This window comes from Ornithorhynchus anatinus, chromosome 1, assembly GCF_004115215.2.
Source record: "Ornithorhynchus anatinus isolate Pmale09 chromosome 1, mOrnAna1.pri.v4, whole genome shotgun sequence".
NCBI classification, from domain to species: domain Eukaryota; kingdom Metazoa; phylum Chordata; class Mammalia; order Monotremata; family Ornithorhynchidae; genus Ornithorhynchus; species Ornithorhynchus anatinus.
The window spans coordinates 144,142,471-144,144,244 of NC_041728.1; the positions used below are offsets into that span (position 1 = coordinate 144,142,471).

General features: G+C 47.4%; 1 non-coding gene across 1 annotated transcript; it reads left to right on the top strand.

Annotated features, from left to right (window-relative positions):
- The first annotated feature begins 943 nt into the window (after positions 1 to 943).
- Positions 944 to 1,020, top strand: LOC114817735. The gene has a single exon (XR_003765598.1). It is a non-coding gene; the product is annotated as a small nucleolar RNA SNORD47 (small nucleolar RNA).
- Positions 1,021 to 1,774: the final 754 nt, after the last annotated feature.

Below are 1,774 nucleotides of genomic sequence, written 5' to 3' on the forward strand. Positions count from 1 at the left end.
GTTACCGAGACCTGCCGGTTTCACCTTTACAATATCGCCAAGATCCGCCCTTTCCTCTCCACCCAAACGGCTACCTTACTGCTACGGGCTCTCGTTATATCCCGGCTAGACTACTGTGTCAGCCTTCTCTCTGATCTCCCTTCCTCCTCTCTCGCCTCGCTCCAGTCTATTCTTCACTCCGCTGCCCGGCTCATCTTCCTGCAGAAACGATCTGGGCATGTCACTCCCCTTCTTAAACACCTCCAGTGGTTGCCTATCGACCTCCACTCCAAACAAAAACTCCTCACTCTAGGCTTCGAGGCTCTACATCACCTTGCCCCTTCCTACTTCTCCTCCATTCTCTCTTTCTACCGCCCACCCCACACGCTCCGCTCCTCTGCCGCCCACCTCCTCACCATCCCTCGGTCTCGCCTATCCCGCCGTCGACCCCTGGGCCACGTCCTCCCGCGGTCCTAGAACGCCCTCCCTCCTCACCTCCACCAAACTGATTCTCTTCCCCTCTTCAAAACCCTACTTAAAACTCACCTCCTCCAAGAGGCTTTCCCAGACTGAGCTCCCCTTCTCCCTCTACTCCCTCTACCACCCCCCCTTCACCTCTCCGCAGCTTAACCCTCTTTTCCCCCCATCTCCCTCTGCTCCTCCCCCTCTACCTTCCCATCCCCTCAGCACTGTACTCGTCTGCTCAACTGTATATATTTTCATTACCCTATTTATTTTGTTAATGAAATGTACATCGCCTTGATTCTATTTAGTTGGCATTGTTTTTACGAGATATTCTTCCCCTTGACTCTATTTATTGCCATTGTTCTTGTCTGTCTGTCTCCCCCGATTAGACTGTAAGCCCGTCAAATGGCAAGGACTGTCTCTATCTGTTGCCGACTTGTTCATTCCAAGCGCTTAGTACAGTGCTCTGCACATAGTAAGCGCTCAATAAATACTATTGAATGAATGAATGAAAGATTCTGTCAAATGAAATAGACTGATTTCACCTATCAACTGTCCAATTTTTATTCTGAGGTTACGTAGCTCAGTGGAAAGAGCACGGGCTTGGGAGTCAGAGGTCGTGGGTTCTAATCCTGGATCTGCCACTTGTTTACTGTGTGACCTTGGGTAAGTCACTTCTCTCTGCCTCAGTTCCCTCATCTGTAAAAATGGAGATTAAAAAATGTGAGCCCCACGTGGGACAATCTGATTACCCTGTATCTACAGTGCTTAGAACAGTGCTCAGCACAGAGTAAGCACTTAACAAATATCATAATTATTATTAGCAGTAGTAGTAAAACTAATAGCAGTTGAAGAAGGCCTGGCTCTAGACCATTCTTCTCACCCTTGCCTTCCTCAAATCCTGAGGGGCATTTGGAGCTTTGACAGGAGACAGTAACAGGTGGATCATAAAATCCTCCCCTGGCTTCATACAGTCAATCAGCTGCCTTCTCTGTACCTGTCCAGGGAATAAATTGAGGATTGTCATCAATCTGACACCTTTTTATGGGAATCAAATCCATTTCATTTTCATTATTTTAACAACAGTTGTAAAACTGTAGAGAGAAGCAATGTGGTCTAGTGAAAGAGCATGGATCTGGAAACCTGAGAGCCTGGGTTTTAATCCCAACTCCACCACTTGTCTGCTATATGACCTTAGTCAAGTCACTTCTCTGTGTCTCAGTTACTCATCTGTAAAATGGGGATTAAGGCTCTGAGCCCTATGCAGGACATGAACTGTGTCCCACATGATTGTTTTGTAACTACCCCAAAGCTTAGTACACTTAGTACT